This window comes from Podarcis melisellensis (genome assembly GCF_964234715.1).
Source record: "Podarcis melisellensis genome assembly, chromosome: Z".
Taxonomy (NCBI): domain Eukaryota; kingdom Metazoa; phylum Chordata; class Lepidosauria; order Squamata; family Lacertidae; genus Podarcis; species Podarcis melisellensis.
In genome coordinates, this window is record NC_138547.1 from 35,552,653 (window position 1) to 35,571,098 (window position 18,446).

Here is an 18,446-nt window from a genome sequence, read left to right on the forward strand (position 1 = left end):
TACGAGGTTTGAGGAAAATACAGGGGGAACAAAAGGTGGTGGTAGATGAAACCAGCACCTTGTGGGAATTGCTCTGGGGCGCTATGGCTATTTTGGAAATGAAACAGAAAAGGAGGGTGGCTCATTTGAGAGGCTACTATATGTGGTGGCAATGTAAGGTTATTTTAAAAGCTTGGATAATGATATATAATGATTTGAAGAAAATGCTTAAAATAACCTTTGTTTTAAAAAAATGGAAGCCTTGACACTGGTTTATCCAGGATTAAATGTTTTCATAGAGCAAAAGAATTTCCTCCTGTATCTGATAGCAGCTGCTCGGCCATGATCATCCTAGAATTTGAAAGAGAAGAAGCTCCCACCAAGAAAGATAAAGAAGATTGGTAAAGCAAATGAATGGACTATGCAGAATTGATTAATTAATTAGAAACCCAACAAAATAAGAGGACAATAATTTGAAAAATGAGAAATATTTATTGCATATTTCCAAAGCACTGTGTATACTATTATACATCAGCAGGATTTTGAAAAACACTTGTAATATGATGAATAATGTATAAAATTGGAAATTATTGTGAATTGAAGATATTATGGACGTGCATGAACCAATGTAAAACAAAAGAACCAAGAAGGGGAGTGGAGGGAAGTCATGGAATTTTAGAAAACTCATCTTTGAGAATTGTTATGGATTGTATATATAGTTGATCTAAGGATTATGGTGTGGTTATTTTTATGTGATATTTTTTGTTATATCACATAAAGCACTATTTTTAAAAAAGGAATGCAATTTCTCATGTATCAACTGTTCTCCTGGAGACAAATATACTGCTATCTTGGGAAACGTTCATCAAGCAAGGCATTTGTCTTGCGCAAAAATAACTTGTACTCATATGCAAGATAATTGACCATTTTGTTTCTAGTGAAATAAAATTTCTTATTAAAAGAAAGGAATAACTTTGATGTTTGTTTGATGTTATCTCTTTAACCAGAAAGTATTCAATGCAGCCAGTATAGTTAAAATAAGATGGGGGGAAATGGTGTGTGGGTGTTTATCTATCTATCTTTAAATGAGAAGTGTACATTTCACTTTTTTTTTTTTTTTTGCCATGTTGATGAGTGTGTGTATGAGGGAGAGAACGCATTCAGAAAACTTTGGGCTATACCAGCAGACATATTGATGATTCTTTGGACATATTAGACAAAATTTCCACACAATGGTCTGAAGTGCCCCAGTGGGACTTCAGGGTCTGCTGCAGGCAATGGTGGACGGCAGAGATCGGTCGTCTCGAGCGACCCATTTGCTGTGAGGAGAAGGGAAGGTGGCGAAGGCAACACACCTACTAAACCCTCCCTGAAAGTTTTAGTTTGGGTTCTGGAGGGTCCAGGAGTGTTGGTGAGCCTTCTCACGAAGTTCTCAAAGTTCTGGAGGGAGGTGAATGGGCTCCAGGATTGAACGCAGACACACGCTGAGTACAAGACCACACAGCAAAAAGCTTTGAGATCCGTCACCAAAGCGGTGACCTCTGTAAAATAAAAGGATCAGGAACCAATTTGAAAGGTTAAAAGGATATAATTTTTTGATTATGAGATAATCTGAGCTGCACCAGGGAGGAAAAAAAGGAGCCCCCCTCCCCGGACATGGGTATAGAACTGCATGAAATATAATATTCTGGGGAAACAAAAGAATAAAGAATAACTATCTACCCGCTAATGTGTTTGAACACAAGAATACCAGTAAATGAACTGAGTTAGGACTGTACAAAATTTGATCCCCCCCCCCCATTTTATTTTTGAAAGTATCTTCTGGTAAGTCCACCAAACTGCAATTGGAAAAGTTATTTTGAGCAGTGGGAAGATGAAAAGACGACCTGGATTTTATGATTTATAGAACTGAGGTTTATGAATATCTTTCCCCCCCCTTTCCCTTTGCTTTCCATTTCCATGTGATTCAAGAGACCAATATCACATGTATAGATTTTAGAATTTTAATATTGGGAAGTGCCAGGATTAGAACTTTTCTTTGAGGGGGGGGGGGGGCTGACACTATCTAAAGAAAGCTTTTGAAACTGTGATTTTTCTTTTTGGTGGATACATTTTGTGTTGTTTTCCCTCTCTTTTTAGATTTGTGTGGGTTTGGATTATATGGCTTTGTGAACAATTGTTAAAAAGTAAATTAATTGGATTATTTGATGGGTGGGCTGAAGAAGGAAGGAGAGTTTTGTTGGTCAGACATTTTAATTCTCCCTAGATTGGATAATGAAGAAGTTGTGCAAGGAGCTGAAGAAATAAAATGATTGTGGATTTGTATGGTTTTACATCAGCTTTTCTTTTAATTGGATTACAATTTATATTTGTGTAAAAGTTGGAATCTGCTGGAACTTTCTGAGATACTGTATAAAGCTTGTGACTGTGTTTGGGTGAAGGAGGAATAACGTTTAATTCAAAAAGAGTTAGAGACAGAGGAATAAAAATGCATTATCAGAAAAATCTTCAGATTGATGGTCACCTTTGGAAGTCGTAGCAGTGAAAAAGAAAAATATGATGGAAAATTGGGCAACTTACAGAAATTTCTTGAGAGAAGAAGGTGGAGAATTTAAATTAAAAGAATGTAAGGATTTATCAGAGATGTTAACAACATGGTTACAATATAATCATTTGAATGAAGTATTTTAAAAGGATATAAAGCGGCGGTTTGGGGAACAAACATCACAACTAGAAAGTGACCTGTTAAACTGTAATGTTAAACTGATATCTAAAATATATAAGATGTTATTGGAATGGGAGACAAAGAATGAACATGTGAAATCTTTAGTGATACACTGGGCAATAGATGTTGGTCATAATATCAGTGGTGGAGCTTCATGCTGCAGCACCGGGGGGCAGAGAGCAGGCTGGGGTGGGGCTGGCGCATGTCCCAGGGGTGAGGCGCACCGCCCGTAAGGGAGTGGCGCACATCCTGGGGGCATGGTGTACTACCCGTAGGGGCATGGTGCCCAGTGTGTGGGGGGCAGCTGTGATGGCACCCCACCAGGATCGCACTGCTGGGGGCGGTGCGCTCCCCACACACACCTCTTCCTCCGCCAGTGCATAATATAGAAATAGATGCATGGGAACATTTATGGAATGTGGATATAAAATTTACAGCATGTTACAGTTTAAGGGAAAACTTTATGGAAATGTTATATAGATGGTACCTAACACCTAGTAGATTGGCTAAAATATATAAATCCAAATTCAATATGTGCTGGAAATGTAAAGAGAAAGAAGGTACCTTTTTCATATGACTTACAATGAGGTTAAAGTTTACTGGGAAATGATATATCATGAACTGAAAAATATGTTTAAGGTCATATTTATTTTAAAAACCAGAAGCTTTTCTTTTGGGAATTACAAGATCAGAACCACCTAAACTGTATAGAAATGTATTTATGTATGCAACCACAGCTGCAATAATGTTATTTGCCCAAAAATGGAAAGAAGAAGAATGGATACAGAAGTTAATGGGCTACGCAGAAATGGTGAAACTTATTGGGAGAATAAGAAATCAAGATAACTATTTTTAAAGAAAGGAATGGAAATGGTTTATTGAGTATTTACAAACAAACTGTAAACAGATTAAGACATTGGCAGGAATAATGTAAAAACTTGCAGTTTCAATATACATATAGGATACATACAGGAATAGATATATAGAGGTAATTTGGAGTATGCAGGAAGATGAAAAGAAATGTAAAGAACCACATAAAGAGGGGAAAGAGAGTTAGAGTTTTAAATCTTAAAATTATGATTGAATAATTGTTATATATATATATATATTCCATTTATATATATTACAACAATTATTATATATTATTATATATAAATGAGAATTGCTGCAGAGGAGAGTATTTATATAAAGTCAATCCTGGAAATGTACATTCCCTGAGTGACAAAATTATGGCTTTCCATAATGATGGGAGGTGTGAACTCCCAGTCTTGCTGGTGGCTTTAGAATAGGATCAGACAAATTCATGGGTGATAGGGCTATCAATGGCTACTAGCCTTTATGACTCGCACAGTTGGGGGCAGTATTGCTTCTGAATATCACTTGCTGGATACCGCAGCAGGGGAAACTGCCCTTGTGCTCTGGTCATGCTTGTATCTCACAGTGGTCAACCAGATGCCTGCAGGAACATGATCCTGGTCTAGATGGGCCACTGTGCTGTTCTTAAGAGCTGCATTCCAAATATGCATCTAGTCATGCAGCTTGTTGAGTGGCCTTGAGCAAGTCAGTATTTCAGTGTCTAAATTATTCTTAGAGGACTGTTGCTCATTTATCTATTATTATTATTATATCTCATATTTTCTCCAATAAACTTAAGGTGGTGTGCATGCTTCTCTCTTTCCACATCTTACCTTCACAACCCCCTCCCTACGCAGTCGGTCTGGATGAGAGCTGGTGGCTGTTCCAAGGCCAGTCAGTAGGCTCTGTGACTGAGTGCGACTCGAACCCTGTTTTCTCATGCCCTAGTCCAACACTCTAACCACTACACTACACCAGCTGCTTAAGCTAAGAAGGGTGAGAAATGTGCCAGACAAACAAAATGTAGAAGAACACTCACTTGCGTTCATCAAGCCAATGATATTAACAGGGTACAGGCGAAGAAGAATGAAAGGTGGCAATGAAACTGAGCAAAGAGATTGGGTGTTCTTGACACATGTCCATTTCATTGCTTCCTTTTGCTCAAGAATTAAGAGCTACCTCAATCTACTCAAGAGCCATTTTGCTTAAAGAACACATTTGCAGTAGCTGCTAATACCCCACCAGTCATAATGTAACTAGTCACAACCATTATCTGCTGTAGTAATCTCATTACTGACTGCAAGCCAAGCAGCTGATGTTGGCAGAAAACAGCTCTCCGAGTTGACTAAATGGGATTTAGCAAATTGAATTTACTCAGGTAATGTTGTGACTTAATTTTTTTCTTCAGCATTTTAAAACTCATCTGCTTGTTACATAAGAAGAAAACATACTGCGAATCTCAAAATGCCTCTCTTAATCTTCAAGCAACAAGGAATCATGGTGATGGAATGTGTATTTTGTACCTGTTATTGATTCTACCATATCTATCACATTAAAGTGAGGTTTTTTTTGTCTGAATACAGGATGGATTTCACTTACTTACATAGCTTACCTTTAAATTAGAAATGAAGCGTCTGTGGTGTGCTCTTTGAAGAATCCCATTTAGGAAGATATCACTCTCTGGCAATCATTTCTGAAGTCCCCTGATTTTCCATGGTTCTGAAGCATGCAAGAGGTTCCATAGATTCAAATGCAAGCAGTCACCTTCCATAAATCGGAAGTACCAGTGGATTATGGGGTTAGGTGATGATTCTTATGTGACCTCCTGGCAAGTGGTGATCCTGCCAGTGTGTTTGCACAATGTTGACCTCCCAATCACCTTGATCCTTCCGCCATCCCACATAGTAAGCAGCAGTGACCCACCTGCTGGGAGATTAGGCAAGTGCCACTGCCCCATCATCCACCACTGGTTGGAAAACAACAGGTTGGTGATGGGAGGTTGGTGGCAGAACCAGTGTGCACACTGTCACGACTTCGGAGTCCTGTGGTGACTAGGACACATAACTGGAGTCTACAGTTCTACAAGCTAAGCAGACAAATCTAGTTCCTGCTCTAAGCCTGATGCTGGTGGTCAGGAAACTATTGGTCCTGAAACTGTCTGGCAAGCAAGCAGGCGCACAGCACCAGGATTGGAGACAGAGTCTTCATGGGCTTAAGGAACCAAGTGCCTCCTACATTACCTCAGCAGAGATGCAAAAAGTACACCTACTTGGAGGATACATAATTCAGAAGCATCTATTTTCAGGCCAAAGGGATGACTGTAGGAGATTCTACTTCTTCTCAAGGATGCATAACCTACGAAAAATGGACTGGTGCCAGAGGCTTAAAAGAGCTTCACATCCTTCCTTTATCAAAGCAAGGGCTATTCTCAGTGTTGCAGCCGTCTGCCTTGCTCTGTTGTGTTGTAGGCTCCTCCATAACTCCAGAATAGGTACTCAGCCCTACTACTCCCTCATATTTGTGGGATTCCCAGAGACATCTGTTGGCCAGTGTGAGAAAAGGATGTTGCATTAGATGAGCCATTGGTCTGCACCAGCAGGCTCTTCTTACCTTCTAATGTGCAGGGAGTTAGAGCTAGAAAGGACTTTGGATGTCATCTAATTCAACTTTCTGCTCAATGCAGTGAAACTGCAATGAAACTGCTAAAATACAAGCTCTCACCATCTCCCAAGGCAGTCTGTTCCATTCTTAGCTTCTCTAATGTGTAGCTGAAATCTGCTTCCTTGCAATTTCTAATTCCTTGATTCTAATCCTGCCCTCTGGAGCAACAGAAAACAAATCTGCTCTATTGTCTACATCACAGCCCTTCCTCCTTGGTGCTAACAACTAAAGAAAGCAGAAGAGGGTGCAAAACCCTGCAGCACTTGACAGTGTACACAGATTCAAATGTGCAAAAATCTTTCAATGCCATGTTTTATTTCCAAACTTTATCCTAACCTGATATTTAGTTACTGTTTCCCTCCCCTATCACCTCCTACAAATGAATATATGTCTTTCTTTCTGCATTGCTCCTCAGAAAACAAAACAAAACAAACGAACAAAAAAGAATAGTCACTCCACTGGTCATTTGTCATGGCCTTAATCCAGGGAAATAATTACACAGGTTCTCCTCATGCAAAATTTCCTTCTTTCTGTGGCCACTCCCACTCCAACAGATATGCCCCAGGGGGTTGTTGGAACCATCAGAGCGATTCGTGGGGGAACAGGGTGCAGGTAGGAGGAGAGAGAGGCAGAAATGTTGTTGAAGTCAGACCCATAAAAACAAAGAAAATGTTCTGAGATCTTGCAGCAGCAGTGAGCTGCTGCTCCCTCCCTACTCTAAACCCAAGAGGCCATGCAGATTGCAACGTTATAAGGCAATTTAGAATCCCAGAATCAGAGAGTTTGAAGGGACCACAAGGGTCATCGAAGCCAATCCACTGCAATGAAGGAATCCCAACAAAGCACTCATGACAGATGGTTATCCAACCTCTGCTCAAAAACTCCCAATGAACCTCCAGAGTGAGTCCGTTACATTGTTGAACAGCTCTTACTGTCAGATAGTTCTTCTGATGCTTAGTCAGAATCACCTTACTCGTATCTTGAAACCATTGGTTTGAGTCCTACTCTACAGAGCAGGAGAAAAACTTCAACACCTTTGGAAAATCCCAAGCAGTATATCTTATGAAATAATAAATAACCTTCATGGATGACCAGGACGTTGATACTAGATAACAGCAGCAGAGACAGGTAATGCAGAAAGGAAAATGTGGAGCGCGCACGGGGGGGGGGGGGGACATTGCTTAATGGTGCATCATAAATCCTGATGTGGCTTCTGGGTGTCACAAAGGAACAATGTATTATGTAAGTACTCAGTACAGAAATTATGCAAAGCAAAGTGGTTATATTATTAACTATATTGATTTGTGTGGTATATCCCAGAGCTATTGATCTAATGATATTAAAATGCTTTCATTGCTGCTTTAGACATTTCTCTTTCCCGCACAACAGCTGAGCAGGAACTTATAAGATTTTCTCAAAGTTTCTTTTTTTCAAAAAAGGAGAGGAGGGTACTAACTGTAGAGAAGGCTTTCTTCCAGAAAATATTTTGCAAATAAAGAGAAGAACAAAAGATGATCTCCAAGGCTAAGTCATACTCAGATTGGACCCATTAGCATCTCTTGACATCCTTTCATTTTTGTTGCATCTACTCTAAGTATGGTGTGATGGGACGATGAGCTGCTTGTGCGTAAAATGCAAGTCCCTCAGAGTTTGATCAGGTTTTCAAACCTCTGCCTGTGACGGAGCCCCTCCAGCATGGCTGCGTCAATCACTAGTAGAATCCGAAAGTGGCTGCTTTCGGAAACGTTTCCAACATAAAAGCTCCTTAACGGAAACACGTCGTCTGGCCTCTCGGCGTGACAGTTTCCGTCGAGGTGTGGGTGTCCCTATAGGAGGTCCTGAGACCTCCCCACTGGTTTCGCTTGAAGCGTCTCTGAGCCATCCCTCCGACTCACTTTCCCTTGGAGTTCTTGCTCGCCCTCTACTGGTTCCCTCTTCCGCTGCTACTGCTCTCTCAACCTCAGGGAGCCTTTGCACCTGCGGCGCTTTAGATGTCAGTTCCCTGACATCCACCTCCCCTCCAGGGCCCCCTTCACCCCCTCCCGTCTCCTCTCCTACTGGCGGTGAGGAGGTAAAACCCCTGAAAGAACCTCCCTCATCTTCCGACGTCGCGAACACTTCCTTCCACTTGTTGCTGTTCCTACTCTCTAGGTACTCTTCGTCATCAGAGTCCACTCCATCTTCCAACTCCGACTCCGCGAACCCTTCCATTTCCTCTTCCTCATCGGTGGTGCCGAAATACTCCCTCCTAAACCTTGCTATAGGCTGAGGTTTCCTCGGGAACCTTTGGTGGAACGTTTCTGTTAAAACCTCGTCATTGACTTCCTCTGCACTTACCCAGGTGTTTTCTGACTCCGGTTCCCCTTCCCACGCCACCAAATACTCCACCTGATTACCCTTCCACCTGGAATCGAGGATTTCCGCTACATGGTTGCGGCGTTCCCTCTCTTCCAAGGCTGGTCCCTTGACGTGCTCCCCTTCACGTCCCCCCCTGTATGGTGACAGTAACGACCTGTGGAACACTGGGTGCAATTTCATGTGGTTGGGTAATCGGAGTTTGAAAGCTACCGGGTTGACCTGCTGAATCACCTCAAAGGGTCCCAATCTTCTGGGCCTCAGTTTCTTACAACCCCCTTTGAACGGCAACCCTTGGGTTGACAACCACACTTGATCCCCCACCCTTATGGTTTCACCTTCCCTTCTGTTCTTGTCTGCCTGCTTCTTATATTGTGCCTTGGCCCTTTCTAAGTTGAGCTGGAGCTGCTGATGGATGGCTTCCATCTCTTCTACAAAATGTTCAGCCGCTGGAACGCTCCATCTCTCCCCTCCTTCCCCTGGAAATGCCCTGGGGTGACACCCGTAATTAGCCAAAAAGGGACTCATCCCTGTGGACACATTCTCTGCATTATTGTAGGCAAATTCTGCCAACGCCAACTTTTCGACCCAATCGTTCTCTCTGTCATTGACATAACACCTAAGATATTGTTGAAGAATGCCATTTGCCCTTTCCGCCTGCCCGTTGGTTTCAGGGTGCCGGGCAGTTGAAAAATTAACTTCCACGTGTAGCAAGCTCATGAGCTTCCTCCAGAACCTGGAAGTAAATTGTTTGCCTCGATCTGAGATCACCCTCGAGGGAGCCCCGTGCAACCTAAAGATATGTTCCACAAACAACTTCGCCGTTTCTTCCGCTGTGACTGCATGTGAACATGCTACAAAATGGCACATCTTAGTTAACAGGTCTACTACTACCATGATGGCTGTTTTCCCCTTGGACCTTGGCAGATCCGTCATAAAATCTATTGATATCGCTTCCCAAGGCCGTTCTGGTGTGGGTAAAGGTTCTAATAACCCTGCCGGCGCCCTTCTTTCCCCTTTGGCTCGCTGACATTGGTCACACCCTCTTACATACTCCCTTACATCTTCCCTCACCTTAGGCCACCAAAATTCCCTGGTAACCAACCACATGGTTTTGTGTTGCCCAAAATGTCCCGCCGTGGGGCTATCATGCAACTGCTTGAGTACTCTCCCCCTCAATTCACCTTCGGGTATATACAGTGCCCCTTTGTAATACAATGCCCCATTTCTTTCCTCAAAACCTCCGGGGCTCTCGCCCTCCCCCCTGAGACCTCTGAGCTTATCCTGGGCATATTCATCATTTTCCGTTTCCTCCACCAGTTCCCGTTGCCCCACCAGCGCCGCCCCACACACCCAGCGGTCCTCCGGGATGACATGTCTCTCTTCGATCACCTCCTCCCCTTCCCAATATTCTGGTTTGCGTGAGAGCGCATCCGCCCTGACGTTTTCTGGGCCTGGCACATAACAAATCTCAAAGTTAAATTTGGAGAATTCCTGTGCCCATCTCACTTGTCGTTGGTTGAGCACTCGAGCTGTTCTCCAATACTCTAAATTTTTGTGGTCGGTGCACACTTGCACCTTGTGTTGTGCCCCAATTAATAAATGTCTCCACCTCCGGAATGCTTCGTGAATGGCAAGTAGTTCCCTGTCATACACCGTGTAATTCCTCTCGGACTTATTCAGTTTCCGCGAGAAGAATGCACACGGTCTCCACTCCGACGCACTCCTCCCCGGTTGAAGAAGGACCGCCCCTATAGCCCGGTCGGATGCATCTGTTTCCACTCTCATGGGTTTTTGTAAATCCACATGCAGAAGTTGTTCTTCCGAGGCGAAAGCCCTTTTCAGTTCTTCAAAGGCTCGATCCGCCTCCACCGTCCAAACAAATTTCTTCTTGCTGCTGAGGCAGTCGGTGATGGGCGCCGTCAAGTGGGCAAAGTTCTTGATGAACTTCCGATAAAAGTTCCCAAACCCCAAGAATCTTTGCACGTCCTTCTTGGTCTTCGGTGTCTTCCATTCCAGTACCGCTTGAACCTTGCCTGGATCCATGGCCAATCCCTTGTCTGACAAGCGGTACCCCAGGAATTCCACCTCCTTGGTATGAAACTGGCACTTCTCCAGTTTCACCCACAGCTGGTTGGCTTGCAGCCTGCCCAACACTTCTCGAACGTCCCTCACATGCTGTTCCTCATCTTCCGAATACACCAACACGTCGTCTAAAAAGGCCACACAGTTCTTGTAGAGCAAAGGTCCCAGAACGTGGTTTATAAAAGCTTGAAAACAGGCGGAGCCCCCTTGTAGACCGAAGGGCATAACGAGGTATTCAAAGGCTCCCAAAGGGGTAAACATGGTGGTCTTCCATTCATCTCCCTTCCTTATGCGTATCAGATTGTACGCCCCCCGCAGGTCCAGTTTTGTAAAAATCTTTCCCTTCCTTACTCTGGTCAAAATGTCGTCAATTCGGGGCATAGGGAAAGCCAGGGGCTCCGACACTGCATTGAGGGCCCTGAAGTCACACACCAGTCTCGGTTTGTCTGTGTTCTTTTTGTCCACAAAGAACACTGGGCTGCCCCCCACCGCTCGGGACTCTCTGATGAAACCTCGCTTCAAGTTTTTGTCAATGAACTCCCTCAGCTCCTGCATCTCCCTGTCTGACATGGCGTACAGCTTGCCTACTGGGAGTTGGGCCCCTGGGAGTAGGTTGATTTGACAGTCAAAGGGTCTATGCGGTGGCAGTTTGTCTGCTTCCCTTTCGCTGAATACGTTGCTCAGATCTGCGTATTGCGAGGGCACCTTCCCTTTGCCCATCACTTCCATCCCCGCTAGGGTGACTCTGTCTCCTCCCGAGACCTTCCCCTCCTTGCAGTGTTCTAGGCAATGCGCTGACCCAAAGGAGACCACCCTCTGATGCCAGCCCACTAGCGGATCGTGTAGCGCCAGCCAGCTCATCCCCAAAATGATGGGCGCTCCTCCCAGGATGGCCACATTAAACGCTATCTGTTCGGTGTGCCTTGCCACTCTCATTATCATCGGGACAGTCTGTTGGCTAACTTCTCCCCCCAACAGCTCTCTGCCGTCAATCGTAGTCACCTGCAAGGGGTTACTTAAAGGGATGGTCTGTATCTGGTGCTCAGCTGCAAACTCCTTGCTCATGAAATTACAGGAGCTGCCTGAATCCAAAAGCGCCTTGACCTTTAGTGGGTGTCCGTTTGGCAGTTCTAGTAACACCTCTATCACTAAAGCAGGTCTGGGAGGTTCTGGCATGGGCACTTTCATTGCTCTTTGGCCTGGCTGCTGTGCCCCGACGGTGGCAGCCAGGCGTTGGCTTTTACTTGCTCCTTGCTTTCCTCTTCCTTTCCCCCAACAGCTCCTGCCATCCCTTGCCATTCCTTTCTTTGTGGGCAGACTCTGGCAAAGTGCCCTGGCTGTTGGCAGAGATAACATCTCTTGGCGCTCTTTCCCTCCTTCTTCCGCCCTTCACTGGGATTTGAAACTGCGCGCGCCCGCGCTGTTCCAACTTCCATCGGCTCTGCCGGCGGGAAAGATGGCTCTGGAATGTCTGGAATGCGGAACTCCCTCCAACGGTCTCCTTTCCCTTCCCGCCTTTCCAAAGCCCTCGCCTCCTGGCGCGCTCCTATGGCCAGCGCAGATTTGGTTAATTGGTCCATAGACTCCGCCCTGGGCCCCCGGGAAAGCTCATCTTTGACGGTTGAAGAAAGCCCCTCTTCGAAAAGCATTTGGATGGGCTCCGCCGATAGGTCCCACCCCAATTTATGAATCAGCATAGTAAATTCAGTCCAGTACTCACGGACAGATCTGCTTCCTTGCTGGCAAGCCATTAACTGCCTTCGCACCACCCCCTGCTCAATATCGCTGGAAAACATCAGGTCCATGGCACGAAAAAACTTCCTCGTGTCCTTTAAGATCTCATTATTCGCTGCCATCAGGGGTCTAACCCAATCTTTCGCCCCGGATTCGAGATGGCCAATCACATACGCCACTCGCGATTCCTCGTCGGGGAAGTCATCAAACTGCAAGTTTAGAGCGTATTGCATCTCTGTTCTAAAGGCATGATAGTTCCTGGGATCCCCCCCGAATTTCTGCACCAATCCTGGTACCTTTCTGGCGAGCGGGGTGGTTTTCTCCTTTCCCTTTTCTGCATCCTGAGCCCTCCTCTCCTCAAGCCTCGCCGTTTGCAGCGCCAACTGGATCTCCAACGCTCTGTACCTTTCTTCCAGGCTTGGACCCCCTCCAGCTGCTCCTGCACCCCCGGTTCCGGCTGGGTTGCTCATGATGCTTCTCTCTGCACAAGCTGGCTTTCGGTGACTTTCGGATTGCTGTGATGGGACGATGAGCTGCTTGTGCGTAAAATGCAAGTCCCTCAGAGTTTGATCAGGTTTTCAAACCTCTGCCTGTGACGGAGCCCCTCCAGCATGGCTGCGTCAATCACTAGTAGAATCCGAAAGTGGCTGCTTTCGGAAACGTTTCCAACATAAAGGCTCCTTAACGGAAACACGTCGTCTGGCCTCTCGGCGTGACAGTTTCCGTCGAGGTGTGGGTGTCCCTATAGGAGGTCCTGAGACCTCCCCACTGGTTTCGCTTGAAGCGTCTCTGAGCCATCCCTCCGACTCACTTTCCCTTGGAGTTCTTGCTCGCCCTCTACTGGTTCCCTCTTCCGCTGCTACTGCTCTCTCAACCTCAGGGAGCCTTTGCACCTGCGGCGCTTTAGATGTCAGTTCCCTGACATATGGCTTAGTTCGATATCATGTAGAAAGTATAAGTTATATAAACATACTGAAAATTATATAACTGAAGATAATTTAAACAATCATATATAAGGTTATTAATTTTTTGTGTGTGTGTCAGTTTTGAGAGTTAGGACCTTTTCTGGTTTTTCAAGGCAGGTTGACAGAATCCCAGTAGCACCATTGTGGTGCAGTGAACCTTTGGCCCCTAGAAACAGGTGAACTATAACTTCTATCAGCCCCAGCCGGCATGGCCAGTGGCCAGGGGTTATGGTAGTTGTAGCTCAGCAACATACGGAGGGCCAAAAGTTCCCCACACTTGCATCAAAGGGACGTTTGAGGAACTCAATCTTTGCAAATTCCAATCTGAATAGACCTGTTCTGCACCTCTAAGAACTATGTGTAGATTTGGAACTTAGTTATGCACCAGATTTCACACTTTCACACTGTAGTTCACATTTTCGGAAAGGCATGCTTTTGGATAATGTGTGTTTTGAATTTTGTATATAAATGCATATTTTAAAATGAATTTTAATTTAATGTGCAAAGAGAGTGGAACAGGAAGCCTGGAAGCCTCAAGCAGATGGAATAAGGGCAATTACAGCAGAGGCCTGTAAATTTTGAAACTTACTCCCTGGGGAGGTATACAAATCTCCATCTTTGTTGGGATTCAGAAGATGATGCATAATGTTTCTTTTTTGGCAAGCATGTGGTTGTTTGGGCTGCTGCTCTTTATTTTAATTATGTTATGATAGTTTCTTTCTTATCAGTACTTAAATTTGGCTCCTAAGACAAATGAACAGAAGGAAGTTTGTTTAAGGAAACTCCTTATATTTCCCTCTTCCTTGCCACTCCCAATCCCACCCCCAAAATGTTTCTGGAGTATGAGGACTTTGAACAGTATGGTTTGTGGCAGAGGCACTCAGGGCCATGCCAAGGTATTTTGCCCCTTGGGACAGAAAACAAGATGGCATCCCTTTCTCATTCAAAAAACCAGGCATTCTGAACAATGACTGAATCTTGGTTCAGCACTTGTAATGTGATTCTGTAACCTACTTTGCTCAAAACAGGAGGTCAGTTTACCATACCCATGTGACAACAGAGCAAAATAGCTGAGGGGCTTGAAAGGAACAGCTGGGGAGGTTCGGTTGTTGCTCCCCAGCATCTGCTACCAAAGGCAGACACCAGACTCTGTCTCATAGCAGAGCTGAACCTGGAGGCTCTGTCTGTAATATTTACAAAAGATGCTTCCACCCCATTTGTAGGAATTACCCCTTCCACCAACAGCACTCCACCCATTCCACCCTGCCTTTAGGAAAATCCATAAAGGGGCACTTTTTTTGTTGGAAGAAAGGTACAGGCAGTTTCAGGGGACTGAAGGAGACAGGGAACTTACCTTCTGTGAACTCTTTCCATTTATTTATCCAAGTCAATTCTCTCTTCACTAATTCGACACTGTTTAGAGCAGGGGTAGTCAACCTTTTTATACCTACCATCCGCTAATGCATCTTTCTTGATGGTAAAATTTCCTTACTGCCCACCAGTGCTCGATGGAAGGAGGATTCAGCTTGTGCCATAGAACCCCCTACCGCCCACCTTGAATCCTGAAATGCCCACTAGTGGGCGGTAGGGACCAGGTTGACACCCCCTGGTTTAGAGCCTTCAAATAACAGTTTATAAATATGTAAATTAATAAATAATCTGTAGCAGGTGGCTGAATATGCCTGCTTACCTGATCTCTCATCATTAGCATCGTTATGATCTACCAGAAAAAAGAGGAGGAAGCTAGTAGTGTTGTAGTTGATGTGGTGCAAACACAGCAGTAGGAGTGCAGGATTTATTTACTTTTTTGAAGGGAAGTGCTGAATTGGCTCCACCAGTGCATTTTCACCATGCTGACCTTGCCCCCGTCTTGCCCCTCTGCCTCTTCCTTCACGGCTACAACAATGCTGGTTATGGGATATCAGCTAAGTGCCCTACCAGCTACTACTGTAACCATCAGCCATTTCTTGGTAAGGGAATATTTCACACATCTACAGGTGACACACTTGTTTGTATTTTCCATTTAGCCCCATATTATTAATTAACTCATTTCTCAGTTTCCTCAAGAGGCCCTCAAGAACCACCATATCAGACCTCCTACACTGTAAGTGAAGTTAGAAGGGTTATGACAAAGACTTAGTGAAGTGTCTATGTTGTTGGAATCTGGCTGTGAAACAAACCTCCATTTCACCTTATGCTCCTTCCTATCTCTGCAGAGTACCGAAAGTTTTCTGTTGTTTTTTCATAAAACAATCTTGAGATTTAGCTAAAAAATATTTGAGTTGTCAATAGAGCTGTAATGAGCCACCTGAAGCTGCAATAGAGAAACTGCTTACTTTACTAGTCAGGCTTGTAACTGCCAGGAAAATGTTCTTTCCTCTATATTTATGTAGGGCATCCAGATGCCACTTTGCTAAATCATAGCCATATATTCTCTTGAGAGGTTTTAAAGCGTGTTTGCAGCTGAATGGTAAAGCCCATGGTAATCAGGATTCAGAGTTGGTTACTGACTCTTCATAAGTTTGCCATGCATTTCTGGGGTCTTCCTGCCCTGCAGTTTTACATTAGATGACCACCTAAAGTTGTGTATAAAATAATAAAGCCCTAACCAACATTATAAGAATACAGTCATATGCATGAATACTTGGAAATATCAGTGGTTTAATGAAGTAAACGGCTCACAGGTAAACAGCTAAAGAATTTCAGCCTAATAGTTCAATCTTGATGTATGTTTGCTATGATGTGAGGCCCACTTTTTCTGTGAGTGGCATTTTCTCACATGTAAAGATTGCCTCCTAACAGTGTGTACAAGGGGACTCGATCTTAGGGATATGATTTATTTATTATAGTTGCTTATATCCTACTTCTCAGGTTGCAAATCCTTTCAAGGCAGCATGCAATTATCATTGAAGTATTTTTTTTTAATGCAATATAGAAATCTTGATGCATTAAAAAGGCATCAAGGATGCAGTCATCAGGACAGTTAACTATAGATTGCCCTGCAGGACAAAGTGATACTGGAGCAGGCTTTGATGAAGTCTTTGCCTCCCTCCATCTCCGGAAATTCTTCCCACAGGACAAGGAAGGTAGGAATTGTAGTCCAACAATATCTGAAGGGCTTCACATTGACTGCTCATGATCTACACAACAATTAGCATTAGTCAGCTTTCACAATCCTTCCTGTTCTGTGATGTATTGCAATGTGCAATGGGAGAGGCAAGTTCTGTTCCTACCACAAGATTATTATGGGACAACCATTCAGCACTCTGCAAAGCCGTCCAGTTTAGGGTGGACCAATATGGATGCTGCTCAATTGAACACAGGGATTCAATACTTATTTTCTATCCCCACCTCCATTTCCCCCTAAATGGACTTTTCATGATAAGGAACATAATCAGAAAATGTGCTGCAAAGTGTGGGATGACGTTACTTGATGCATTATCACCTATCTTACCTGCAAGTAATTCAAAATGAATGCTAAAAAAGAGGGGAGGGCAGTGTTGTCTCTTCTCCATGCAAACTTTGTGTAAACAGATCAGGATGAATGCTCAATAGCCTGGTCATTGGGAAGTGTTCTCAATCATTTTGCAATTGCTAAAATATAGGAACCATTATGGATAGGCACCACTCTTCTACCAATGGAGGACACCGACTTCTGGTGTACACGTGCAGTAGGAATCCTGAAGTGGTGGCAATGGACTGTATATTGCTGGGAGGAGCAACACCATTTTGAATGCTTCTCTTTTTTTCTTTAAAAATGTCATTGCAAGTGAACATGGGCGGCGGCTGGGTGCGTGTGAGTATTTCCAGCACAATTTGTTAGTTTTCAACATACCCTACAGTGGTACCTCGGATTACATACGTTTCAGGTTACACACTCTGCTAACCCAGAAATAGTGCTTCAGGTTAAGAACTTTGCTTCAGGATAAGTACAGAAATTGGGCTCCGGCGGCGAAGCGACTGCAGAAGGCCCCATTAGCTAAAGTGGTGCTTCAGGTTAAGAACAGATTCAGGTTAAGAATGGACCTCCGGAACGAATTAAGTACTTAACTCAAGGTACCACTGTACAGGGAGATTTTTCAAGCAGAGAAGCATTTAAAAACGGGATTCTATCTCTACATGGTCCACTCTACTACTTTATTTCTTTCTGCTGCATACATAGGCCAGGCCTGAACACTTACTTTTCCTTTCTTGAGGTGAAACCAGCTTTCTCTTCTCCAATTTAGGGTTGCCTTCTCTGCTATGAATGAAAGCATATATATTAGGATTGCCAGCTGTACAAATCACTCCAGAGAACAGGTTGGCAACCTGCGAACTGCATGATACATGCAACTTTCAGCATTGGAAGTACTGTGGGGAGGGGAGGGGCTTAAAGGTCCTCCCAGCATTTCTGATGTAGCCAAGATAGTGCTGTCTCCAGACTGATAATAGCAGTGTAGTGACAACAATCTTTTGTTCATTGGAAACTTTTAAAACCCTGCCTCCCTGTATGCCTCATGAAGCCAGGTTTGCTGCATACAGTTGTCTTAGCTGTATAGGGAATGTGTATGGGATGCTGAAATGTATGTATCTATGATGAGGAGAGGAAGAGATTACCTTAACTAGATGGGACTCTTCTTTTTGTTTCCTGTCAGAGCTTTCCATTTGGAGGGTGCATGTGTGGATCCTAAAAAAGTAATAAATAAACTAACACATCGCTGCAAAGGGATGGGCTAATTCTGTAGGAAGGGCCTTCATAATTAGTCCCCATTCATGTGATTGGATCATGTAAAAAATTAGCTCAGGAACTGATCACAGAAAGACAGCTCTCATCTGTAGGAATATATTTGTAGAACTGTACAGCTCCCAAGTGTCTATGGATAAGTTCCTTCAGGGCCAAAATGTCCCCACCCATCCCTCCTCTACGGTAGAAAGAGGGAGAAGAAGGGGAACTTCTAAATGTTTAGCTACGACAAAGTTGCATCCTTCATACTACTTTCTACAACTCAAAAATAGTTCCTTGTAGTTGTCTTTCGTAATGTCCGTTAGCTGTTCTTAAACTGTGTTAATTAGTCATTTCCAACTGATTTATTCTTAAGCTCCTGACA

General features: G+C 44.0%; 1 long non-coding RNA gene across 1 annotated transcript; it reads right to left on the bottom strand.

The window, feature by feature from the left end:
- Positions 1 to 1,125: 1,125 nt before the first annotated feature.
- Positions 1,126 to 15,081, bottom strand: LOC309362212. The gene is made up of 3 exons (XR_014164881.1): positions 15,050 to 15,081; positions 5,172 to 5,278; positions 1,126 to 1,520 (listed from the first exon to the last, which is right to left on the bottom strand). It is a non-coding gene; the product is annotated as an uncharacterized lncRNA (long non-coding RNA).
- Positions 15,082 to 18,446: the final 3,365 nt, after the last annotated feature.